The sequence below is a fragment of the Hemicordylus capensis genome, chromosome 1 (assembly GCF_027244095.1).
Source record: "Hemicordylus capensis ecotype Gifberg chromosome 1, rHemCap1.1.pri, whole genome shotgun sequence".
Classification (NCBI taxonomy): Eukaryota; Metazoa; Chordata; class Lepidosauria; order Squamata; family Cordylidae; genus Hemicordylus; species Hemicordylus capensis.
In genome coordinates, this window is record NC_069657.1 from 105,646,611 (window position 1) to 105,673,586 (window position 26,976).

Here is a 26,976-nt window from a genome sequence, read left to right on the forward strand (position 1 = left end):
CCTTCAAAAATGGCCACTACAAGCCGGAAGAAGACCAGAAAGGCCCGAAAATGAGTGAACTGGCCCCGTAAAAACTGGTTGGAGGCCGATTGAGGAAGGGGGAAGCTTCAGCAAATCCCCACCCTCCAGCAGCCATAGCAGCACCCCTTGAAGGCAGCAAAGTTACCCCGGGCCTGGCAGTGAGGTTTTTTTAAATTAACTTTTAAAATCTGGGGCCAGCTTCATGCCGAACTGGGCCCAGTCCGAGTGTACCCTCGAGCCAAACCAGTTGAATGGTGAACTGTCTCGATCTTGAGCTAGTTCGCGCATATCTAGTGTTTTGTTTTGAGCTCAAGACACTCAAAATGGCCAATTTTGAGTCAAAACATGTTGTAACATTTTGCTCATCCTTGCACTCTATTTTGTGGGGTTTACTCCCAGGTAACTGTCCTCAATACCGCAGCCATGCAGTATTTTGGTAATGCATACTATGGCCATATTCTCGCAATGATGGTGAGTGCAGTTAAAGAGTTTGCAGAGTCCTGTGCCTTCCAGTGGAGGGTGATGTGATAATGCAGGATTTCTGGTCAATCACAGTCAACCACAACAGTTAAAAAGCATTTAACCAGAATTGATAACCAAGTTATGTATCAGGCTCAGTCATATGAATGTTTTTCTTGAAGAGTTTTTTAAAAATACAATCAAAGCTCCTGTGGATCTGAACATTTGCACAAGGAAAGGTCATGTCCCTTTCCCTATGGGTGTTTTTTTAATCCCCTCCAAACTTCTTTTCACCTCGTGATAGAAAGAATACAAATATGGAGCCCTTTCTCACAATTGGTGAGAAAGGGCTTGAGGGAGAGCAGGGAGAAAGGCTGCTTGCACTTACCTCCCCACAGACAATCCTCCTTCCCTCCCTGGACAGATGGATTACCATCCACACGATTGCCAGCAGTATGAGGGCCGGGGGCTGGGACACTTCATTGGAGTACTGGGAGGCATTGCCCCATCTCCCTGGAACTCCCATAATGCAACGCGTGAGCCTGTGGTCTCCCAGGCCCAGCTGCACGCAGCTGAGGCTTGCAGACGCTTAAAAAAAAACAGGGCTAAGAGAGCACTAGTTCTAACCCCGTTTAAGAGGGTGGCAGGCTTGGCAGATTTGCCGCCAAGGCATCACCGGGATTGGGTGTGATCCTGGCAGTTCTTACATGCCGGCAAGACCGGGCTCAGCTTCATTAGCCCAGTTTTGCCTGTGTGTGAGAACAGCCGCATATTGTATCTTCAGAGATGTATCCTCAGGGATGTATTTCTGTAGTCAAAAAGTACTTTTGAAGGGAAAGCAGTAAGAATGGCTCCCCACTTCACCTCTGGGCACTTCAGCAGTGCTCTGGGCTGAGTTCCAGTACAATCTCTTCTAATACTGCTCAGACTGTGAGCCAACAAATTGGAGCGGGCCATTTAATTAGGAAAATGGACTGCCGAGAGTGGGAGATGCTCCGTGCCCTCATAGAGAATCCTAGTCCAGAGTGGAGCTTCCGGAGTGGCTAGAGGTTAAAAACATCCAATGACTCCCAGGGCACTGTCACACAACTAAATGCTACATGTAGTTTGATTTGCAGAGAAGCACAGAAAGATCTGTGTTTTTTCTTGACACACTTTTCAAATCCTGCACTGCAGTTATAAACCTCTGCTGAGAGGTTGTAACTCCTGTTAACTGGGCTATTTCAGTTTCCAAATAATATCTGTGTACAAACCAAGCTATTTGGTTGCTGCCCTCAGTAATAGTAGCCACGTTTCCTCAAAGGGCAGGTACCTGACATTCATTATTCATAGCTGAATTATTTACCAGTTGTTCTCTTGGGGATGAATGATGAAGTTCTTAGTCCTTTTCATATTGACTTCAGCAGAAATCTTTTCCTCGGTGCTGCAAACAGTAAAGTACTGAGCCTTTTTCAAAGCTGGATCACAACTGAAGAAGCAACTAAAGTATTACTGTGCTAAAAATAAAGCATACCTGTACTTCTTTCAAAGAGACTTTTACAGAGGTGATTTGCAACAGTTGCAAAACAAAAACAAACTAAGACAAGCATGTGCTTCAACCATACGGTACCATTTTGTGAGTTATTCTGAGAGGGGAAACCAATTGGCAGTTAGTTCACATGTTACTCATGTGCATAACAGAGTGCATATTTAGGACCAAACTACCCGTTTTGTTGGAGCAGCCAAGGTAACTTTTTTCTTGTAAAAGCTGTTACAGGGGTCCCCTGTTTAGGTCAGGGCTTCAGTGTGGGGCAGAGGAGTTCAACTTTTTCCCTTCTGCCAAAGCCCCAATCACTCCAGAGCTACTATTAGCTACGAAAGGGAAAACTTACAGGTACAGTTTTGAATCTGTAAATTTTCCTCTACTAATAGCAGCTTTGGTAGGGGTAATTTAAGTCAGGAAATTACTATGGAAGAGAGGTTGTTGTCTGCCCGCTACCCCCCTCATGCCACAGTCATAATCCAAATTGGAACCTTCCGTGGTTGCTTTTAAAAGAAGAAAATTACATTGGGAGTTCCAAACACTAATGTAAAATGCAGCCTGGAGGAGCCTTTAACCACCCAATCTGCTTTGAAAAGGAAAACAATGTGGAGATGGGAATAGCAGTTTCTCACTTCTTTTCAATCTGCTGAGTACTTCGGAAGACATTGGCCTACATGATAAGGAAAATTACTCAGGCAGTTTCTTTAATTTTCCTCATCATGTCAGCCAACGGCTTGTATCCTAAGAAATCCATCCTCAAATGGAAGCATTTCCATTTGCCCAAGAGTGGGGCAAATTCCATTGAACAAATTCTGTGCCCCCAGAAAATCTGTTCCTGGGACCCTCAAGGAAGGCGAGATCAGCAAGCAGCAGTCCCTTCTTGCACAAAATGGAAATGCTTCAGTTTGTGGAATAAGTTATTGGGAAGCAGCCCAATGTAAAGACCCCTGTTCTATTAATTCACTTTAAGTCATTTCTGATTTTGGTATTGTGAAACAACAATTTTTCCTCCTGCTTTGGCTCCCTATCTCACACCATAGCTGTTCTGTCTCTGACATCTCCCTCAAATTCTCACTCCATTCATACATTCCTCCCTTTCTTAGCACTAAAGTCATCATTTCTTCACATAGAAGAATATCTTCCAGTATAAATTTCCAGCTACATCAACTCTTAACATCTGTGCTTCCCTCACTTCTTTACCTTTACCTTTTCCCATTCCCTTGTCTTCCAGCAAATAAGTACTGGATACCCTTGTTATTTGTGGGTCATCTGTACATGGTTTCTAACATCCGGGGGGGTTCATAGGGACCTGATTTCAGTTTTCGAGGGGGTGACTTCTGGCTATTGTCAGCTGTTTGGGGTTCCTGAGGGGCCAGAAGTGACTTCCGGTAGCATTTCTGGTGGCATTTCCACCCTGGAGGAAGCACAAAGACATTTTGTGGCTCTTAAAAAAAAAAAGCCAAAAATTGGAGGGTTGGGGGGGAAATTGCTGGAGAGCTGGAGAGCAAGGTATTGTGCTGTATTCATCTTTTTTCTGCTTTGGGGGGCACTTTTTGGTGATTTTAGCACATTTCAGTGTGCTGAAGAACCTAAACCTCCAATCACAATAGGCTCAAGGTTTCTTTTTTACTAGATTCCATTTTTGTGATTGTAGACAAAACAGAGTCCCTCTACTGAGGGCCTCCTGTACTGATAACCTCATCCTGCCCCCCCACTCTTACTATTAGTACTTATTTCTTAAGTGCCTAAAAACAAAACGTGCTGTACAAACATACAATTAAACATAAGATCCTAACCATAAACTTAAACAGTCTAAATAAAGTGGCAACTAACTGTGGTGAGCAAACAGCCACATTGAATCCATTTATAGTACATGCTCAAAGTGGATAATGGCAGGAATTATACCACACATTCACAGCCATTCAGAAATCTGGGGAATGAGTAGATAAGAAACTTCCCTGATGATATGAGCATAAAGCTATGCACGAAACTGATTTTGCTGGTTTGGTTTTAATCCGGACTGGATTTGAACTGACCCGGCCTGACTTGGTTTTGGCTCTGGTCAAACTGGACCTGGTCCGGTTTGACCACCAAACTGGTTCCAACTGGTTCAGAGCTCTACTGGTAAAGGGGAATCCAGTGAGATTTCACACTTACCAGTAAAGAGAGAGTGGGGCTTTCCTAAACCTAGAGGGGTCAGGAGGGGACTCATTTAGTACTTAAAAGTACTAGTGATGGTGGCTGCAGGGGAGTTGGCCCCACCCCCAGCCTCCAACCTCCCCCAGCCTCCCCCCCCCCCAGAGTAGCCCAGGCTGGTGCACAGGGTCATGCAAATGGCCTCTGTGCATATGCAGAAGTCACTAAAATGGCCTCCACGCATGTACAGAGGCCCAAACTAGAATGGAGAAGGCCTGAATCTGGCCACTTGGGGCCCAGGCCACTCTGGGGGGAGGCTGGTGGGGGGAACCCCCACCATTCCCCCCAAAGTGGCCTCTGCCACTAGTACTTGTAAGTACTAAATGACTCCCCTCCCACCCCCTCTAGGTTTAGGGAAGCCCCCCTGCCTCTTTGCTGGTAAATGGGATTCCTTGCTAAATTTTACTTTATCAGTATCTGTGAACTGGCTCAGTTTGAGCCAGGCCCGGTTTAGTTCAAACTCAGACCAGTCAAGCCGAGCCAGTTTGATGTCGAGCCTGGCTCGAACTGAGCTGGCTTACACATCCCTTTGGGCAGATATGCTTCCCCAGGGAAGTATGGCCACTATGTTAATATCCTACTTTATAATTTTTCATCTGTTGCCACCTTATGACTCTCAACTTTCCAGTGCCAATTCCACCACTTGCTCCTTTGACACACTTCTTCTTCATCTCTGGGCTCACTTTGTGGACAGCAGCACAATGGTAGCAAACCTGATGACTTTATTACATATAAACGGGAAAAAAACAAAGTAAAATCTAGTAAGTAACAGTAATATTTATCAAAACTTGCTTAGATATTTGAGTGAAATCTGCCATAAGTATTCTGCAGTCACTTAACACATACATTAGTCAGTAATATCATCATACAAGGATACCACACACTATTACAGTAAATAGCATAGCCTAAAAAGTCAGCCAAGTTTCATCAGCCTAGGAAACATGTCATTTCCCTGAAGCTATTCTTTCCAAATTTGGTATTTCCTGATAAGTTTCTTGTATTTGTTTCCATAATTCAGAACTGATTACCAGAACATATCACCCTAGATCTCACGACATCCAAAGTCAACCAGGACACTCTAACCACAGCACATACTTTTCACTCCCCATAATCTCTTTCCCAACATTTTACCCATGTGATTTCCCATTAACTATTAGAAAATTGATTCTCCACTGTTCTCTTGATTGTGATACTACATCACTATAACTCTTTTGCTGTGCCTGCATTCAGATGTTTGTATAGAGGTACATGGTTTTGTGTGAATGACTATGAATAGGAACATAGGAGGCTGACAATTGGTCCATTTAGTTCAGTATTCTCTATACTGACTGGCAGTGGCTTCCCAAGGTTTCAGGCAAGAGTATTTCCTAGCCCTACCTGGAGATGCCAGGGATTGAACCTGAGACCTTCTGCATACAAAACAGATGCTATACCACTGAGCTGCAACCCCAACTGTACCTGTGTTCATTTAAAAAGTGAATCTGGTGCAAGTCCAGGCAACAGGGCATATTCCTGGTGCATCCCACCCGCGGGGCACCTCTGCGCCCCAACTCCCACCATTAATTACCCATTCTGCTCAAAACCTGGTGCCCTCCCCACATACATTCCACTGCCCTCTCAATGCCCCCAGTTCGGCCCTGTGCAGGTCCCTAGAATGCATGGTACTGTGGCAATGTCTGTTAAACAAAAAACAGAGATCCCAGTTGTGCATGCATGCCTCTGGAGCATGTTGTGTAAACTCAGGATTTTTATTTTTTATTGCTTATCTCCAGGTGTTGCTACAAAACGCCGCCATTTATACCAAGATAATTAATCTAGGAATCGATCGCAGGTTTTCAATGTCGGCTGAACATCGACTTTTTGTGGTGCCATCTGGAGAGCAGTGAAACATTTTGTGGGAGCATGTGCACTGCCAGAATGTCTGATTTTCACTTAAAAGACACTTCTGCGGTCATGTGAATCAAGTCATGCTACATGTACATGTGAATAACTGTTCCTGTATACAGTTATGTGCCTGTGTATGCTATACACAGATTGTACCACTGTAGAATAAAACATGTAATTAGATCTAATAGGTTATACATACAATTCACAAATATCATATATTTCCTTTACTTTTTTGCACATACTAAAAAATACATTTAGTATTAAAAAATACATTTAGTGTAAAAAATACATTTAGTTCAAAGCTGACAACTGATGCAGAGGCCCATTCTTTTCAGGAGTTAATTTGGGAATGGACCTTTGCCAATCTATGGCTTATCTATGCCTTTCTAAAGTTGTCCTACATGGTTGAAGTGCTGGAATAACAAATTAAGTCATATAAATTGAAAACCCACTTGACAGGTGACACAAACAATTAGCATATAATCTAGGGATGTGCAAAATGTTCTGAATTTGGAACATTCTTACCTTGAAATGGGCTGTTGTGAGTGTTCTGTTTCGAAAAGGAACCCCCTTCAATTGAAGGGTCCATTCCATAAGAACAACCAGCTTGATTGGTTGTTCTGACAGAATGATCTGGGCATTTCCAATGCCTGGAACATTCCATCAGAACAACTGGCTGAGCTGGTTATTCTGACAGAATGGCGTTCAATTGACGGACATTCCATTTTGAAATTGACCACTCACAATGGCCCACTTTATGTGACAACATACTGAGCTCACATTTTGTGCATCCCTAATATCATGCATTACATTAATGCAGGAAACCCAGCTGAAATTTAGATATAACTGCAAGTGATAGATTGGGCAGTTATTTGCCTATTTCTGTTACCTCAGGCTGAAGTCACTTTTCATCATCTCTCATTAAAGAAAATGACTCCATTCTATAGTTCCCTATATTTGATAAAATGGACTGCTACATTCTAGTTATGCCAAATAAAATCATAGCCAGAATCAACAGAAAACATCTTTGACTTTAAGAGCTGAACAATGTTATGTTGAAGTGCCATGTGATATTAACGCATTGGAACCCAGGTGTATATAATTACAAATGTATGTTGCTATGAATAAAATTAACCCATTAAAAAAGTCAATACTTATTCTTGTACAGTCATAAAAACCCTCTCTTTAGTTGAGAAAGCTACTCCATAGAATTAAATAACTTGAGATTCCTTCCTTGTACCTAAGAATTGCTGACTGGTGTATCATCCTGGTGGATATCATGAACTAATCTCCAATATAATTCTTAATCTGGATTGATGCCACTTAAGAAGGCTGGAAGAGGCCAAAACATCTGGCAATCAAGTAACGTAGTGATGCATAGAACATACGTCTATGGCGATCAAGCAATGTGGCAATGAGTGTAGGATCTACTTGGAGGACTTATTCATGTTAGTCCCTGCAGAAAGTGTCAGAAAGTCCTGTTTGGGAATCAACAGTGAGCATTATTCTTTGTGTATTTTCTAAGAAGACGCTTGAATTATCTTTTGGACTTTAATCAATGTTTGTGAATAAAGCTTGTTGCAGCTAGTGGGTATATTGTTTTTATGACTGTATAGGAATGAGATATTGACTGCTTTTATTGGGTTTGTGGTAAAAAATTATTCATATTAATATAAATGTGTGATTACATAAATCTGGGTTCTTTTTAACGTTGTTTTGATCATGAGTGAACCTAGAGGATGGTCTTTTTTTGTTTCTTTGTTTCAGATGTTAGCCCATTGTACCATCTTGACTGCAAAGCACCCTCAGGATGGGTGGCTTTGGGTGAAAGGGTGGCATGAAGGAGTTGATTAATCCTTCCTCTGTCAATTGCTTTTGCCCTGCAAGTGTTACAGACACATATTTACCTCACAAACATACAACTGAATCTTTTGAGGATAAAAGCAGTTGTGGGAGAATTTCAGTGGGAAAGTGACTGGCAGGAAAGGGTCCATTCCCACTCCTTTCCCAGAGCAGAGTGCTATCAGAGCAATTGAATCAGCAACCCTTCCCTCTCATCATGCTGTTTTGATTCCATGAGAAAGGCCATGTGACCACCCACAGAGTTGGTCCTTTAAGATATTCTCTTAGACATGCAAAAGCTTCGCACAAGTAAATGGCTCCCAGTGAACACGAAAAATATTTAATAGGCATATAGATAGCTACTAGTGAAATTACATGTTTGTAGTTTGAAAAACAGTGTAATATCACAGCACAGGTGATACATGATAGGGCTGTGCATAACTGCAAATTCCCAGTCAGATCCAAATCCGATCAGACCCAGAATCATATATATTGGTTTGAGGTCCTTTGGACCCTTCAGTATCACTACCGAAAGGATTCTTGAATTCAGTAATGATTTCCTTCCAGAAATTTCCAGATTTTTTTCCCCAGAAATCCAAACCTACCTACCTACTGCGAAAATCCTCATAGATGTCTAGGGAGAAAGGGTTTTTTAATTGCAAAAAAAGGGGGGGCTAGACGGGGAGCTTTGAAAGTTGGCACACAAATAGGTAAGGATGGCAGGACTTTGTGTTTTTAATTACAAGTTGTTAATTACAAGTTCTTGTAAACCACCTAGAGACTTGGGTAGAGGGTGGTATATAAATGTGTTAAATAAATAAAGTGGGTCCGACCATCCATTGTTTTAAAGTAACCCAGAAATTGTATTCACATACAAGAATTGCAGAGTGACGTCAAACCTGAGAACCGCAGGGGAAGTGATGTAATATCCAAGAATTGGAGGGGAATCTTACCACTTAATTTTTTAAAATGTGTAAGTAAAATAATTGGTGAAATAAAGAAATAAATACAGGGGTGGGCGGGTAGACAGGTGGATAGATGACAGAAGATGGGATTCCCCCCAACCCAGCTGCAATTGGGACGGGGGGGGGAATCAGAATCCAGTTTGTATCTGCCACCATTTAGAGCTCCAGAATGCCAATAATGGCTGAATGCTCTGGAAATCCCTGAACTATATTGGATGATCCCAGACCAGGATAGGCTTCCCTATTCCAGATCAGAATTATCTCTGGAATATTCCGGAATGGCCCATATCAGGACATTTCCAGATTGCTGAAGCCAATATTGCACAGCCAAGCAGATATTTACTGATGACAAAGTGTGTGGTATCCTGGGAATCTTAAATGCCTTGTTGATCCTTTTGTGGGTTTCTTTGGCCTCTTTAACCCTCCTTCTCCAGTACTGCAATCATGGTTGGTAACGTCCCTGCTGAGATTGACCGTTGCCCATTTCAATGTTGTACCTCACTGGTCCATCTGAACAATTTCTGTTCACTCACATGTCTCACATCTCAAAACTCATCCCAAGACACCTTCTGTTGCTTCTGCCATCCGCTTCTCAATAAGATAAGCTCTTCTGTCCTTGAAGGCCTTTTGCTGCTCCTAAAGAGCAGAAGGATGCACACCAAAGCTATGCAAGAAGGCTTTCCCATTAAAACAATAAAAATATTGCATCTTGCAAAATGCTAGGATGTCACTTATGGTGGCTACTTAGAACCAAGGGTGCGGATAGTCACAGACCTGGGGACCCAGGTCCATGTGCCCACTCTTCTAGAGGGCCTCATGATTTTCCCGAAGGGAAAAGAGGGTCCCTTTTATATTTCTGGGTTGGCTTGTCCTAGAGTTCTGGAATTTGGCACAGATGTAGAACAAGTTATCAGGATTCTGTGTATTGATTTTGAAGTGGATAAGTCAATTCCTTGATTTTTAATGATTTTTTGAATTTTAAAAAACCTTCCAAAAAGTCAAAATCCCATAAGTGGCTTGTTTCATGGCAGAAAATTAAAAAAAAACACTTCTGGAACTGAAGGACCCCCACCCCACTCAGACCATCATTTCACTCGCATGTGAAGGAATCTGCCCTCTGCCTTCATTAAAAAAAAAAAAAAGCAACATGCCCCCCCCCTCCCCTTGCCCAACCTTTACATTTCCAGAATGGCTGGGCTTAGAGTTCTGAAATTGGGCATATATGTAATCCAAGATAGCAGGACTGTGTATTTTTATTTCAAGGAAATTGGTCAATCCTGTGATGTTTAATGAATTTTTTCCTACTGTCATAAAGCAGCCAGTAAGAGTTCTTTCTATCCATAGAGAACTTCACATCTAATGTTATAGAATAAAAACACTTAAAAAAAAACAAAAAACCCCAATGCACTATGCTCAAGTTATTTTGTGATCCAAAAGGTCTGCATGAGAACTGTGAAGCAAGGGGCATGTGTTGTGGTTTTAAATTTCCCCCCCTTATGAATCCACTACATGTCCAAGTTGTTTTGTGTATGATCTGTGGAGCAAGGGACACGTGTTGTGTTCCAGTTAGTTGTAAATGGTCAAGAAGGTATGTGAATCCATTGGGGCTTGTGTAGCCGTTTTTTTCTTTTTGCAGATGCACTCTGGCCCAGACCTGTGGGTTTGTGGTGAAATATATATATATACAGAAAGAATGCTTATTTTCTGCTGCGGGTTGAGGGGGAGCTCATTAGGTCCAAGGTCCAAAATTACCTAGCTGCACCTCTGCCTAGAATAGACAGCCATACAGGTGAAGCAAGGGTTTTTTGTTCTTGTGCAAAAAAGTTCTAAATCTTGTAGCAGAAATCCCCCGGGTTCTGTGATCAGAGACTGACACCAGACGTAAGAGAAAGCAGATTTATTGCCAGCAATTCTGGTCTCAAGGGAATAAATTTCAAAGCCTGAGACCCCGTTTACATTGTGACTTCGCCTTTTAAACTCATAGCAATTTACATATTGTGGGTACAATTCTCATTAGTAAGCATCGTCATCTTACAATTATACCAATCAAACATTTTCTGCTAACTATAATTAAGCATTTCTCCTCCTTTTCTCTGCATATTGATTGCCAAACTATTTTTCACTCCCTTCCAGATGTGGCCTTGAAAGTACTGGCCAGCCAACACTTTGTTATCTACAGATATCAAAGGGGCCCCAGCCTGCATACCAGCAGTGACAAGAGTTATTGTGCTGTTATCAAGTTGCAATTAGAGCAGCTTGCAGACCCTTTTAACCATTTCTCAACCACAAACCTGAGTCTGCCTCAATCTCACAAGCCAACCACTCTTATGATGAACTGCTGAAACTGGAGAGTATTTATTGCTGAAAGCAATGTCACAATTCATCATGGCCTATAATTTTTGTGGTTGTCCAATCTTTGACAGGCCACTACATAATGAATTCTTGGAAGATGTGTTACTGTGTCAGTGGAGTGGGCTTTGAGTATGATTTTCCATCGACATGAAATGCTGCTTTGAGGCATCTACAGGGATGTATGTTCTCATTGTATTCAGCTCATAATAAATGGGTATGACTTGTTGCAAAACCATCACAGGAGCTAAACGCTCCAGGTTAGGATCTCCTGGGGGAAACTCCAGCTGTCCCCATGCTGTTTAGTGCATGCATTTGTATAGTTTTAAAACAAAATTCTGGAGCACATCTTTAAAAAGTAGATGTAGTAAAGTTGAGCTATACAGGTATTTACTAGTACAGTACTTTTGTTATTTTTGCTCGCTAATATCCTAATACCACATTTGTGCAATTAATAAAGTTGTGCTGATGCATGAAGATTGCCTAGCTGAGCTAACTTATGCAGAACTTTGGAAGTGCACTCTTGCATTCCTTCACTATTGCACAAAAGCTTCTTGAAAAACATGAGGCATGCCACAGCTTGCACATCTTGTTGCACAAGCACAAACATGTTTTGCACTAGCATAACTTTAGTCTAGAATGCAAACTGTAGACTTAGCGAACAAGTTAGCACACCATCCTTATGCAAGCAGATCATTAGTCAGAGTTTTGGCCACTGTGTTTGCATTATAGTACTGAGAAGTATCCAGATTGTAAGTCATGATTAAATTCCATTGAAATTGGGGGGGGGGGGTGTTACATCTATCATGACTAACATCTCATTAATTTCAGTGGCTCACATTCTGCACAGCATTAGGGCAGCATACCTGCAGAAACACTGTATCGGAGCTCAGCGAGCATATTGTTATGTACAGGCAAACATCAGCAGAGGGGGAGAGGAGGGGTGATTTTCCCTTCTCTCTCCTTCCTCCACAACCCTCAAGGACATATTTCTGAAGCCAAAAGGTACTTTTGGAGGAAGGAGAGAAGCAATAATAGCTTCTCCCTATCCCACCTCCATGTTTGCCTGCTGGCTGAGCTCTAATACAGCATTTTGGCAGGTATGTTGCTCTTTTATGCCCTACTGAAGCTGCACATAATATGAGCCAATGGTGCATAGTCATAACTAACCAGTTTGAGTGCTGCCATATGCAGCACTCAATAAAGCAACATTTTGTTTAGTATTTTTTCATTTAATTTATTATTTATGGAACTTTGGACAGATTTTACAATGCACATTTATTCTTTTCTGCTGCCAACCTGGATATCTAGAAAATACCTACTGGAGGGCTCAACAGTTTCATTACCAATGTTACCAAATGCCTACTCATGTGAACAAATATAAGATATAATCTGGACTGGCACAGTTATTAGTTAGCTGCAATCTCCATTATCTCAAAGGTGTTCTTCTGCTCATGGCCTTTGTAATAATTTTCCATGTCATATATTTGCTCATATAAACTGTCGCTCTGGACAGCTGGAACTCCCTACATAAGTGATTAGCATAACAAATCAGCCAGCTTTTAGATGCCCAGTATCTTTAAAATCTGAATATTTAAGCATTTATGTGCTAGGAACAGGAGTGGCCAAGGCGGGCAACTCCAGGGGTGTGTGGTGGGTGGCGAGAGGCACCTTTAAGCATAATAGGTTCTTACCTCTGCTCCAGCTGTAGCTGCAAACTGCTCTGAGCAACAGCATGCTACCCAGCACTCCCTGTGGCAACAGATTGGCTCGCCATTCACCTGGCTTCCATGGAGCCCATCCACCACTGGTGACAGAACTGATATTCCGCCGCAGGGAGTGCTGGGCAGCGCACTGCTGCTCAGAGTAGTTTGCAGCTGCAGCCAGAACAGAGGTAAGCACCTATTAATTTGTGCCTAAAGGTGCCTCTTGTCACCCCTCCCCCCAATCATTCTAAAATGTCTATAGTACTTTTTATAAAGAACTGCTTGTGTAGTGAATGTGCAGCATGCACTACGGGGGCAGTTTTCATTGATCTCCCCTTCTCCCTGCTGCTCATGGTAACTCCCAAAAATATGGCCCTGAGGGATGTATGGCCCTCAGGGACATGATGCAGGGGGGCACAGTGGGCTTAGGAGTGAAGAGAAGATAAAGGCAAATAGCCCCTCCCCTGAAGCACATCAGCACTTCCTTAGTCTAGATGTCAGCCAATAATTACACAATTTAAAGTAATTTTAATGCAGGTAATGTAATTAAGTTAAGCTGATATAAAGTTAAGTTGATATTTTAATTGAATCTGAAACATGCTTAATCTTAATTTTTCTAGCATTCTTAAAGAATGGCCATCGTTCAGTGGTAGAGCATCTCCTTTGCATGCAGAAGGTCCCAGGTTCAATCTCATCTCCAGGTAGGGCTGAGAAAGACTCCTGCCTGAAACCTTGGGGAGTCCGTGTAGGCAGTACTGAGCTAGATAGATTTATGGTTGGATTCAATAGAAGACAGCTTCCTTAGTTCACCATATCTCTATGCAACCAATTTATGCTCGGTCCTGATATCAAAAGCATGACCACAATGGAGTGGTATATAGCACGTACTGAATGTACAAATAACTTCACAAACATATACGGTTTGTGGCCATACAATTACCCTATAATGATAGCCAGTATTATTTATAACCCATATTGCTGGTGATGGGTTGGTGGGGTGAGGTATTGAGAATGAGGGAACAACAGCTTACAGACCCTTAGAGAGTCTGGGATCATAGGAAACTCAATAAGGAACTCATAACTTATGGAAGACCCATGTTTCTCATAGGGATGTGCACGGAACCAATTTGCCTGGTTCTGTTTGAATCCTAACCAGACTTGAACTGGACTGGATATGTTAAGTTTTGGCACCCCAAACAAGGAGCCTGGCTTGGTTCAAATTCAAACTGGTATGGGCCCGGTTCAGGGGTGTCAGTGACATTAATTTTTGGTTTTGGTTTTTTTTAAAGGTGGACTTCCCACCACCAAGGGCTTTGGCAGCCTTGAGGCTCCCCACCCAGCCACAAAACGGCCCACACGCATGTGTGGCAGCCTCAAAAATGGCTGCTGCGCACTCACAGAGGGCTGAAACAGCTCCAAAATGGGCCAAACCCTCCCGTGGGAGACCCCTGGAGACACCCCCCCCCCACAGCCACAGCATCACCCCCAAGGCCACCAGATCCCTTGGTGGTGGTAAGTCCACCTTTTTAAAAAACAAAATTTAATGTCACTGACACCTCCAAACTGGACATGAACTGGCCCATTCGAGCCGGTTTGCACACTGCTAGCTTCTCAGGTTTCATACATGGTTCCAGGTCTGTAGAGAAAGCAGTGGGGCTAAGTTGCATTTAGCCTAGAAACTCCTGTTATTGCCTCTGGTGCTTGCCTGAGAAGAGCCTGGAGCTCAGCTTAGAGCTGAGATAAGACTTGTACCAGGGACGTCCCAGCCCATCGAATACTCTTCTTACTCACTACACTATATATCAACTCTCCCAGATCACTAAATGTAATTAAGAGTATTAAGTCTATTATCTGCTGCTTTTGATGTTTAATTATATATGTCACATTTAACTCAGTAAGCTGGCAGGAGCAGACAGCCTTGGCACTCCAGCCAAGGTTGTTGAACTACAACTCTCATCATTCTCAGCCACAATAAATTGTGGCTGGGGATGATGGGAGTTGTAGTTCAACAACCTTGGTCAGAGTGTCAAGGTTGTCTACCCTGCAATAGGTGAAGTTTGCTTACTAGGATTCAGGACTGTAACCCAAAAGAAGCATTCTAATATATTTATTTGTTCATTTTTTACACTTATATCTTGCTCCTCCTCCGAGGAGCTCAGAGCGGTGTACATGGATATGTTTATCCTCACAACAACCCTGTGACGTAGGTTAGGCTGAGAGCTAAGTGACTGGCCCAGAGTCCCCCAGTTAGTTTCATGGAATATAGGAACATAGGAAACTGCCATATACTGAGTCAGACCATTGGTCTATCTAGCTCAGTATTGCCTTCACAGACTGGCAGCGGCTTCTCCAAGGTTGCAGGCAGGAATCTCTCTCAGCCCTTTCTTGGAGAAGCCAGGGAGGAAACTTGAAACCTTCTGCTCTTCCCAGAGCGGCTTCATCCCCTGAGGGGAATATCTTGCAGTGCTCACACATCAAGTCTCCCATTCATCTGCAACCAAGGCAGAACCTGCTTAGCTAAGGGGACAAGTCATGCTTGCTACCACAAGACCAGCAATCCTCTCCTCTCTCTCATGGTTCAATGGGGATTTGAACTTGGGTCTTCCCAGTCTTAGTCCAACACTCTAACTACTACGCTATATTTTTGAGTCATCAATTTCTACAAATGCTTCAAAATCAAGTGTTGGTTTCTATAAGGAGGAGGAGAGCTGTAAACTTCAAATTTTAAAAGTGTTAAACACTTGGAACTAGCTTCTTATTTCAATGGCATATGAAGAGCTGTCAAGAGAAGTTTCTGCTATAACTGAGTTTGTTCGTCTGTCACCCTGTCCTTTTCAAGTTTTTCTTTTAACTCAGGCTGAGTAACATTCTATCCTTTAATCTCTTGAGATAGTTCCCACTTGTGCATCACCATTTTACTCATTTCCTTAGACATACAAATTAACAATTGCACTTTCACTTGAATGCTTTTAACACCCACTGAATTAAGTGGGATCTGAATAGTTGCATCAGATAAGTGACTTTGGTGCAGAGTGTTTCAGTGAGTGAAATTATATAACCAGAAGAAGGAATAAGCTAAGGGCAATATGATCTGAAAGAAGAACCACAAAGGGAGTAAAGCATTTTGATGAAAATGTGATAACTGGTGAATGGAGTCTGAAAAATATAGTCACAAAGTTAATGGCTTGAAAGTGATTGTGGAGAGTGGAAAGTAGGACTCAGAGTGAGTCGATGGACGCCACAAGTTTAACTTCATGTGCATCTCTCATTTCTTTCCAGTTTTTGTTACCTAAGCAACTCAGATGGGGATGGGGGAAGAAATTGTTTCCCCAAGAAATTTCAAAAATATGTCATTGCTCAATCATGGTTGGTTGGTTTTTAAACTAGTTATCGATGTGAGTGGTTCACAGAAATGTGGACTGCACTAATACTTGCAGGTAAAAACTGCAGGTGAGGGAGTGGGGAAGCATTTCCTGATGCCCACCGATTTTTGGAAATCGTTCATACATACTGGTGCCACAATTTCCAGAATGTCCTGCCAAACAACAGGAAGCAGGAGATCCTGGTTTGCATGGCAAAGGCACTGCCAATCTGTCCCTCTGCAGGGACCTATGCCAGTTTCTGTCAATAAAAACTGACCAGTTGACAGGCTTCTAGAGACCAGGTACAGTATGGCAGCTTCTGCACTGTGTGAACTTTGCTCTCTCAACATTTGACAGTGATGACCAGTAAGTACATCCCCTACCACACCCAGGGCTGGCCCTAGCTCAAATTGCGCCCCAGGCAAGATGCATCCTGAGGCTCCCTTCTCACCAGCACTGCCTCTGATGCTGGCATCACCCCCTGACCCTGATGTCAGCTCCGCTTCCCTCGCCAGCACTGTCCCTCTTCCCCTGTTGCTAAGATGGCTTCATTTACTTATTTCATGTACATGCACATGCATGTATGAAGCTTGCATGCAAATGCAAACACATAAGGTCACTTCTGCTTTACCTGCTTCCACTTTTCCTTTGGGAAAAGGATGCTACATGGTTGCCTTTGCAGCTTGGTTGCCTTTGCTCCCCTTCTGTCCATGTCTTTGGTTATGAACACAACACTGGCTATGTAAACATGAAAGACATTTTAACTTCTGATTATGCCTAAGAAGCAGAATATAAAAGATCAGCCAACTGGCCAAACCAATTGGCTGGTATTGTTTAAAAATCAGACATTAAGGAATTCTAATCAAAGCAGAGAGCAAAGTGTTTTCAGTTTACACTCAAATACTTTCATTTTCTTTTTGAAAAGGCCCATCAGTGGAGGAATACATTACTTTTTGACCTCCATTGTTAATCAGATTGTTTACAGAGTATTTTGTGCCAATGGGTGCAATATTCCTTTGGCTCTCTTTCATAGGAGATCAAAGAGGGTGAGGAGAGGAGGGGGCTAGTTCCTGTCAGCTCCATGACCTCTCCTGATGAACAATATCCATCTCACCCTTCCTGCGCATTCCTGTCTCGATTGAGGAGGTTTGTTTTTGCAGCCCCAGACCTTCTGAAGGACCCGCTTGGCTTGTGATTGCTGCATTATTTCACCTGTGCCTTCTCTCTGAGTGCTTGACTTGTTTCACGTGTCCCCAAGGACCAGAGAACTCTCGTGAGAGGAGAGATTTCTGGAGTCCCTTGGCAGCATATATTGGAGGGAGGCATGCCAGAGGCGTAGACAGCGGACCGCCTGTAGGCAGCCACCAAAGCCAGCCACCAAAGGAGGCTGACCTTTGGTGCTGGGCCTTCAGTGTGGGACTGAGGTCTGTGGGGGGAGTTATAAGGTGGGGTTGGAGGTCTGAGTTGTCTGCTGTTAGTTCTCCCTTTTATTGGGTTGTGCCAGGCCTTCTGTTGTCATGTGTTTGGGCTCTCTTGGGCAGAATGATGCCGGGTGTGTGTCCAGTGGCTCAGGGGCAGCTATTACTGTCATGGTGGGGAATAGAAGAATTGGCATTGGCAGAGCAGCTGGCCGTTACAGGGGAAGGGAAAGCAGTAATTTAGTAACTATTTCCACTTCCGGCTGCCCTGTCAGCTCTCTAGCCTCAGGGAGCAGTTCCAACTTCCCACAGAACCTAGTCTTGCTCCTTTGCAATGCAAGGTCAGTTCAGAATAAGACCCAAATCATCCATGACTTGATCATGGATGAGGGAGCCGACCTGGCTTGTATAACTGACAACTGGATGGGGGAAGCTAGTGGCCCAGTTTGGGCTCAGCTTCTTCCACCAGGCTACTCTGTTGTGGAGCAGGCTAGGGGATATGGGCAGGGGGTGGAGTGGCTGTGGTCCATAAGGATACCATTTCCCTTACCAGGGCCCCTGTGCGACAGTTGACTTATATTGAGTGTGTCTTTCTAAGGCTAGCAACTAGGGATAGATTGGGGATTCTGTTGATGTACCGTCCACCCCACTGCCCAACCGACTCCCTAACTGAGCTGACGGAGCTGGTCTCAGAGTTGGTGTTGGAGTCACCCAGACTTTTGGTTCTGGGTGACTTCAATATCCATTGTGCGGCTGACTTGTCTGGTGCGGCTCAGGAGTTCATAGCAGCCATGACAACTATGGGCCTATCCCAACTAGTTTCAGGACCAACTCATGTTGCTGGCTACACACTTTATTTGGTCTTTTGTTTGGATCAGGGCAATGTTCTGTGGTTGGGGGATCCTGTGGTCTCCCCATTGTCATGGACAGACCACTACCTGGTTAAGGTTGGTTTCACAGCCACAACCCAGCCTTGCAGGGGTGGAGGACCTATTAAGATGGTCCGCCCGAGAAGACTGTTGGACCCAGTAGGATTCCAAAAAGCCTTGGAGGGTTTTGATGTTGGTTCTGCCAGCGACTCTGTCGATGCCCTGGTGGGAACCTGGAGTAGGGAACTCACCAGGGCAGTAGACATGATCGCTCCTAAGTGTCCCTTCCGATCTGCTTTAAAAGTGGTACCTTGGTATACAGAGGTGTTAGGGGGTCTGAAGCAGCAAGCTGGGCGACTGGAGCGCAAGTGGAGGATAACGCAGCTTGAATGTGACAGGACACAGCATAGAGCCCATTTGAAGGTTTATGCGGAGGCGGTGCGTGCAGCAAAAAACTAATTCTGGTCTGCGCTCATTGCTTCTGCGGGTTCGCGTCCGGCAGAGCTGTCCCGGGTTGTGAAGAGTTTGATTCAGGCTCCTTCCAATTCAAAACAATCCCCGGGGACTTTGTTCTGCTGTGATGCTTTCAATGGGTTCTTTGTGGACAAAATCTCCTGTATTTGAGCCGACTTGGATTCCACTGTTTCTGCAGTCTATTAAGGTGGTGTCCAGCAATCCCTCTTGCAGTATTAGATTGGCTCAGTTTCAATCTGTGATGCCTGATGATGTGGACAAGCTGCTTGGGGTGGTGCGGCCTTCCACTTGTTATCTGGATCCTTGCCCGACTTGGCTGGTTTTATCTAGCAGGGAGATTGTTGGGGATGGCTTAGTTAATATCATAAACACATCGCTGAGGGAGGGTAGGATGCCTCCTTGTTTGAAGGAGGCAATTATTAGACCACTTCTTAAGAAGCCTTCCTTAGATCCCTCAGTGATGGACAGTTATAGGCCGGTCTCCAATCTCCCATGGTTGGGTAAGGTGATTGAGAGAGTGGTGGCTAACCAGCTCCAGGCAGTTTTGGAAGAAACCGATTATCTAGACCCATTTCAAACTGGCTTTAGAGTGGGCTATGGGGTTGAGTCTGCCTTGGTCGGCCTGATAGATGACCTTTACCAGGGAATCGACAGAGGGAGTGTGACTCTGTTGGTTCTTTTGGATCTCTCAGCAGCGTTCGATACCATTGACCATGGTATCCTTCTGGATCACCTGGGGGAATTGGGGATAGGAGGCACTGCTTTGCAGTGGTTCTGCTCCTATCTCTCAGGCAGAATCCAGATGGTGGAGCTTGGTGACAGTTCCTCTTTAAAATGGGAGCTATTATATGGAGTCCCTCAGGGCTCCATTTTGTCACCTATGCTTTTTAATATTTACATGAAACCTCTGGGTGAGGTCATCAGGAGATTTGGTGCTGGGTGTTATCAGTATGCTGATGACACTCAAATCTATTTCTCCTTATCATCATCATCTTCATCATCAGGAAATGGCATTTACTCCCTAAATGCCTGCCTACGGGCAGTAATGGGCTGGATGAGGGAAAACAAATTGAAGCTGAATCCAAGCAAGACGGGGGTGCTCATTGTGCGGGATTGGAATTTAAGGGATGAGTTAGATCTTCCTGTACTGGATGGGGTTACACTCCCCCAGAAGGAACAGGTACGCAGCTTTGGAGTGCTCTTGGATCCAGCTCTCACCATGGTATCTGAGGTGGAGGCTATGGCTAGGAGCGCTTTCTATCAGCTTCGGCTGATTCGACAGCTGCATCCATTCCTTGAAGAGAACGATCTCAAAAATAGTGGTGCATTAGCTGGTAACCTCCAGGCTTGACTACTGCAATGCTCTCTACGTGGGGGTGCCTTTGTACGTAGTTCAGAAACTTCAGTTAGTCCAAAACGCAGCAGCCAGATTGGTCTCTGGGGTAACCCGGAGAGACCATATTATGCCTGTCTTAAAACAGCTGCACTGGCTGCCAGTATGTTTCCAGGTGAAATACTAAGTGCTGGTTATTACCTTTAAAGCGGCTTGGGTCCGGGTTACCTTAGAGAGCGCCTTCTTCGGTATGATCCCCATCGCTCATTGAGGTCATCTGGAGAGGTCCGTCTCTAGTTGCCACCGGTACGTCTGGTGGCGATTCGGAACCGGGCCTTTTCTACAGCTGCTCCTGGTCTATGGAATGCAGTCCTGGCAGATATCCGCAGTTTAGGCTCACTGTTGGCCTTTAAGAGAGCCCTAAAAACCTATTTATTTGGCCTGGCCTTCCAAGGCTTATAAAGTGTTGTTGTTTTTAAAAGTATCTTAATTGGTTTTAAATAGTTTTAATCATTTTTGAATTGTTTTTATATTGTTTTAGCATTGTTTTAATTGTGGGTTTTATGTCTTTTTAAAAGTTATTGTATACCTTCCAGCCTCTGGATGGGGCAGTTTATAAATGTAATTAATAATAATAATAATAATAATAATAATAATAATAATAATAATAAATAATAGCAATTATCAGTGAGAATGTAGTTTTTCAATCATAATTTGCTGCTAACTAAAGTACCATGATTTGATCTGACAGCTGAATATGACATATTTACTCAAGAATTTCTCACTACTTTTTAATCAGGATGCCGTTTCAAAAATGGAAGGTATTTGAGCTCAGACCTGGCTAGAAATCATTCCTTCACATCAAGAGAAGCCATTTCAATGAATCCAAATGTGCACAGATATGAATTCCACTTTCAAACAAACAAACAAACAAACAAACAACACTACCCAGCCAAATGCCTGAAATTTCTATTGGTCTATGCTTGGTCTGCTCTACTTAGGCCTCTCAATTGTTTTTGTCCGACAACTCCCATAATCCCCAGCCACAGTGGCCAATAGCCATGGATTATGGGAGTTGTAGGTCAACATCTGCAGGAGGGACAATGATGAGCAGCCCTGATCTATGCATTAGGGCAGTTGTTAATGGTGGTATCCCTAGTACACACAGGTCCCAGCAATTTCCTTGGAAGAATGGGTCCTGAAGAGTCTCCTTCCTCCTCACTTACACAATGCTTCCTGACTTCCAGACCAAATTATATATTTTTGGTTCCGAATGGGCAAACTATGGTACAAAATAGGAGGAGAAGTCAGGAATCACTAAATGCAAAGTGAGGAGGAAAAGTGAAAGGAAGTTGAGAGTGTAGGGCTGAAGCTACTGTGGAATTGTTCAGCCTGTATGATGTTACATCAGAATGAGTCTCTACACTCAGGTACTGTGTTCTTTGTATTATTCAGTGGTTCCACATATTACTACCATTTCCTACAAATTTAAAAACAACAACAGGGTGAACATATCCTACACTGTGGAGAAGGGACTTGCCCATAGTCTGTTTAAAAGTGAACTTTGTTTTACAGTTCTCCTCCTGGTTTCCCATTTAAAGGGGCCAGACAATTTTATTTCTTTCTCTGTTATCTGTGGATACTTTATAGCTCTTGCCTAAATGATCAGTAGATCAAACTGCTTTAATAATGTATTCAAAATTGTATTACAGAACACTAGTAGCAAATTATTTTCAGAATGGTTAGCAAGGACCCTATTAAAATAAAACAGATCTTGTTGAAGCAAATGAGTATGCTAATAGGCTTAAGGTACCGTGCACAAGTTCTAAATCGCCATATAATCATGAAGCCAATACAGGGCTTTTAACTACATTGTTAAAATGTGTTCATGGCTAAGTGTTCATATTTGCAGGAGAGGATATCCAGATTTATTCAGCAAGCTTTCATCCTTTTGGTTCTTTAAATACTAGCGCTGCGAATGATACATTTAGAATTCAGTCACGCAGGGTTGTTTTTTTTCCCTTCTTAGAGCAAAACTCCTACACAGACCACTGGGAATTGTGTGTGTGTGTACTGTTGAATCAACCTCCTTTCTACTTCTGATAATAAGTAATATGTTAGTGAATATCAAGGTGGTAAATCAAGCATACCACAATAAAGCCTCAGGGTACAATGACTTAAGATAACAGTGGCTTGTCTTTGGGCGCTGACTCTGTAATAAAACTATGTACTCAAATTTAAGAAACCTCCAGTGGGTTCTTTTTATGAATCCCACTGGAGTAGTTCTCATTACAGGGAAGGTTGAGAAAGCAGCAACAGTCTTCTTTCTATAAAGTTGTAGCAGTGAGACACTCTCCAGCATTCTGAAATCTCAGGCTTTGGGAAGCATTTAGCTGGGACTGGAAAAAACTACTAGGAAGAGGAAGATCTTCTACCTTCCCTTGAATGTGTGTAAGAGCAATTGAGGGCTGCTCTCCAAATTTCAAGCATGGATAAAAAGGTAATGTGATTAGTGATTTCTGTCTAGAACAAGTGCCTTCCTGGATACAGGTAAAGGTTATATTCTAAAATAAGCTGCTGTTTGTCCAAAGAGCATAGATGCATAAGATTTGTATCTGTGTTTAAGCAAGTCTGATCAAGGGCATTTTTAAAAGATATTTTAAAGTTAAAATTGTACTATCATTTGCAATGTTAGAGCAACCATGAGACCACAAAACTCCTCCTTTAAAAACCAATGAGAGCTTTTTTGACTGGCTACAATAGAAGCAGGATTATACTGGACGTACCTTTTAGAAATGGGATATCTGTTTGTTAGCATAAGGATGTGTTGAATTGCATAATAGCTTCTGTTTCCTCTCCAAGATTGTGCAAAGCTCATTAATTATGTAAAGATTCACAATTCTTCATTAGCCTTTTATTTTAGGTATGGTAGTGGTCAGACAGCTGCCAGTACAAGGGAAGAGGTTAACCGTACAAATAGTCATGTAAAACTAAATGATGCTACTACTGTTATTTGCAGAAGCAATAGAAAGGAGTTTAAGTCACAGAAGAAATCATGCTATAACTAACCTACAGTTGATAAAGTGTTTCATCACCTTGATCCAAGATCACCAAAAGTCAGGACATAGAGTTATATTAAATGAATAAGCTTTGGAATCAAGACACCTGGGCTGCACTTCTTTAAAGTTTCTGACTATGTATTGTGAATAAATGATTATCAGTGCGAAACCAGAATCTTAAAAAATGAGAATGATTGTGAATCCAGTACCAGATGTGGACTTGGAAGAAACAGGTAAAGACAAAAGGAGGGGGGGAATCATTAATTCAAATCAAGGAAGAAATCATTAATTCAAATCAAATCAAATCCCAAGCTGTAGCAAAACTAGATTTTTTAAAAACAGAGGCTTGCCAAGTCTGACCAATGCTATTTCTATTTCTCACAAAATCAAGCCATTTAAAAATCCAGGATTGCTTTCAATAATCTCCTGGAGATTGATGCCAATTCCTGGAGAATCAAGACCAATCCTGGAGTGTTGGCAACCCGATATAAATCACTCCTATGAAAGTGCTTGTGCATCAGGTAGTAATAATAATAATTTTGATCACCTTGGACTTTGCTTCTGTTTTCTCTGACTTGCAAGGACCCTGTTTTCAAACCCTACTTCAAGCATAGACTCAGTGAGCAACATGTTTTTTAACAGTGTAGCATAGACTGTAAATCTAGTCTTAAAAGGATGTTTTTATCCTCCACCACACCTTGCTGCTTAATGTTGGATCTTAACAATTGTACAGTCTTATCCTGTGGCGTCATGGCTGCTTTGACTTGTGTAGAGATGTGTGCCATCATGTCATGCTAAAACAGCATCCCGTGCTAGACAAAGTGGGTGCAACCATTCAGAAAAGCCTCAGTGACCCTCAGCATTGTTAAATACTCCTTTGATTTGTCTTTAGTCCAGAAATCTCCAAGCATAGCCTCACAGAGGTACTAGTGTAAGACAAGGCCTTCCTTATTTTACAATTTACCTTCTTTCCATGGGCTCAGGGCAAGTAACAAGTCTTTCTGAAACAAAATTGATTGTGAATTAATTGTGAATTTGAAATTTAAATTGGATGATCTTAACATGTTCATTTTTGAAAGCAATTAAAGATAGTAGCTATAATTGAGCAGATGGTTTCAAAGAACCTAGCCCTCCCAGCTCCTGAGGGCCCCCAGCTCCACCCCTCCCTATTTTTCATTACCTCCCTTACTCCGAGGGGCCGCCTGGGAGAGGGGCAGACGTGGGCCCCCTCTCCCCTAGCTATGCCCCCAGAGAACAGTAATTTGGTGCCACTAAGATTATGAAAGAAGACGGTTCTCATAAGGTGCATACTGTTTCATTACATTAACCCCATAAAATTTAGTAGACCCTCAATATATCCACTGCCTACCAATGTTAAATATATAGCTCTTCTTAATGGACTTTAAATTAAGTATAAAGGCTGATAAACTATAATTTTAAAATAGTGGTCTCAGGTTGGCCACTTCGTCCTCAATAGTTGTGTAATACCTGCAGCAGTAAGCTTGGCCTCTCCCCCGCCCCCCAAGAGAGTGAAAGTAATTCTGCGTATTCTTTGCAGATTTTTGATCTATACCCAGGCCAGTTACTTAACACAATTTGCATAACAGCACTTTTAGGTCTACAGTCTGTGCTTGGTATTTTGCCTAGGACATGTCAGGAATATTAAGATAAATGTGTAGACCATTAAAACTAATACAAAAGCTGTTGAGAAGGGATTATTATAATAGGTTATGTTCCTGCTCTGTGATTTTGTGGACCCATCATAAACCAGAAAGACATTTGTAATGCTGCTTTGCAGTGTTTTGTGAATAGGGTTTTACTATATTCTCAAGCGGGGGCGCACCTAGGTAAATTTAGCACCTGGACCTGAAGGGCTTCAGAGGGCATCCCTGCCACCATGACCCCTCCACTGCAAGGCCCCCCTTAAAAAACAAAACCTCTTTCCTGGGGGGCTGTGCCGCTTGTCATTTTTGCCCACACCCACCACTGCCCTGCCACGCTGCTCCTTTCTATTTTTGCCGCTGCCATGTGTGTGGCTGGGGGGGTTGGGGTGGCAGTGGTGCAGCAGGTGCAGCAGGTGCAGCAGCTGGTGGGCCTGTCCATCTGGGCCGTGAGTGCACCTGTGCAGTGGGAATATGAGCATCGCAAGCCCATGACATCAGGCACTGCTCAGGCATCCTCACAGCCCAAAGGGATGGGCCCACCAGCTGCTGTGCCTGCTGCCACCGTCACCATGGGGGAGGCCAAGTGATGCGGTGGGGCAGCAGCAGGTGCAGGCAGAGGCAGTCAAGGGGTGGCAGCAGGAGGCCCCCCATTTGGAGGCCCCTCCGGACGCAGGAGGCAACGGGCCAGGTCCACAAGGTCCAGGGGTAAGGATGCCTCTGTCCTCAAGTAGGATTGAGTATTAAGGCCAGAATGACCGACTAATAAAACATTGTCTTGTTGACATAAAAATGCTGCAAATGTATTCCTGATCATAAGCTGTCCAGAAAAAGTCCACCTTTATTTTTTAAATAAAAACTTATCAGGATTTTTATGTTTTGAGCTAAACTAACAAGTGATAGGCTCCTTGATATTTCTGATAAGTTTTGTTATTTTAAAAAATGGGAATATTACAGTTGTAATAAATTCCACCCAGAAGGTGAATTTTTGATGTATTATATGCGTCAATTTTCTTACTTTGTGGGACACACATTTCCTATTGTAATGAATTTTCGATCATGAGTGCAGAACAAAATTATTATTTTTAACGTAAGAGCAATGACATTGCACTTATAAACGAGTGCAAAAGGCAGGCTAGTTCAGATCTAGGTACATTTTACTGCATTTGATTCGTTTTGTCAGCAAGACATCTGCAATGCTGACACTGTGGAAACCAAAAAAAGGCATTTCTCAATGACTAAAATAATTATTGTTGCTGTAACACTATATATATTTATGCCAGCCTTTATCTACCACCAGGAGTGTAATATCATGTCCTTGCCTAACAGTTAGGTGTAGCCTGATGGGATGTGAAAATTGGGTCAAGATCAAGCCGGCTCGTGGTCAAACCAGGCAGGTTTGAAGGCTCGCCCTCAAGCCGAATTAGCCAATGTGAACCAACTGAACAATGGTGCTGGTCCAAGTTTGAGGCGAGTCACCCCCAGCTCAAAGTTCCGATTTGCGAGCCGGCTCGAGGGACATACTTGTAAAGGGGAATTAGGCATTCAAATCCATTGTCTACAAAAGGCCTATAAAGAAACAATGAATTGTAACAGATTTATATAAGTTTAACTACATTATGACCTAAACTTTACCCTTTCATTATAGAAGTATAATATTCCAAAAGAAGGGTGAATCTTTACATAAATCATCTTTTAAGGTACTTTCCCCGGAAGTACTGTAGACAAACAACAGCCCTGTTCAGGTGTAAATCTCCTCCCGTACCAAAGAACAGCATCCATAAGAGCACGCCTGGGGCCCCCGCCCCTACACTGACACACTCCAAAACCTCACCTTATCCCCACTGTTCCTG

General features: G+C 43.0%; 1 protein-coding gene across 5 annotated transcripts in view; it reads left to right on the forward strand.

The window, feature by feature from the left end:
• ANO3 (anoctamin 3) overlaps positions 1–26,976 on the forward strand; it is a 291,826-nt gene that overhangs the window by 115,662 nt on the left and 149,188 nt on the right. The window contains exon 1 of one of the 5 annotated variants that reach the window (XM_053283694.1): positions 22,942–22,953. The exons of the other annotated variants lie outside the window; for them this stretch is intronic. The gene's annotated coding sequence lies outside the window, so the exon portion shown is untranslated. Of the gene's footprint in view, positions 1–22,941; positions 22,954–26,976 lie in introns of those variants that run through there. 5 annotated transcript variants of the gene reach the window in all.